Source organism: Ctenopharyngodon idella, chromosome 7 (assembly GCF_019924925.1).
Source record: "Ctenopharyngodon idella isolate HZGC_01 chromosome 7, HZGC01, whole genome shotgun sequence".
Classification (NCBI taxonomy): domain Eukaryota; kingdom Metazoa; phylum Chordata; class Actinopteri; order Cypriniformes; family Xenocyprididae; genus Ctenopharyngodon; species Ctenopharyngodon idella.
In genome coordinates, this window is record NC_067226.1 from 9,923,072 (window position 1) to 9,923,987 (window position 916).

Sequence of the window (916 nt, forward strand, 5' to 3'; positions counted from 1 at the left end):
CTGGTTTCTAGACAGTTTTTTTTTTTACGGTTTGTTTTTGGTTAGCCAGGAAAGTTTTCTAAACGGAAATACAATGTTAGTTTTTGGTGTGTAGAACGTTCTTCTAACGTTATTTTAACGTTTCCCTAATGTGATTTTAACATACCTATAACGTAATACTAACATTCTCCTAGCGTTATTATAACGTTTTTCAAACGTTCCCCTAACATTATTCTAATGTTATTTTAACGTTTCCCTAATGTTATTCTAACGTTCCTATAACGTAATTCTAACATTCTCCTAACATTATTCTAACGTTCCTATAACACAATTCTAACATTTTCCTAACGTTATTTTAACGTTCCCTTAACATTCTAACGCTATTCTAATGTTATTCTAACATTATTCTAGCGTTATTTTAACGTTCCTCTAATGTTATTTTAACGTTCCCTTAACGTTATTCTAACATTCCCCTAACGTTATTCTAACATTCCCCTAACGTTATTATAACATTCCCTTAACATTATTTTAACATTCCCCTAACGTTATTATAACATTCCCCTAACGTTATTCTAATGTACCTATAACGTAATTCTAACGTTCTCCTAACGTTACTCTAACATTCCCTTAACGTTATTCTAACGCTCCCCTAACTTTATTCTATCGTTTCTATAACGTAATTCTAACATTCTCCTAACGTTATCTAACATTCCCTCAACATTATTTTAACGTTCCCCTAACATTATTCTAACATTGTTCTAACGTTCCACTAACTTTAAACTAACATTACTCTAACGTTATTTTAACGTTCCCCTAATGTTATTCTAACATTATTCTAACATTATTGTAACATTCCCCTAACATTATTTTGACATTCCTATAACGTAATACTAATGTTCTTTTAACGTTATTCTACCATTCCCCTAACATTATTATA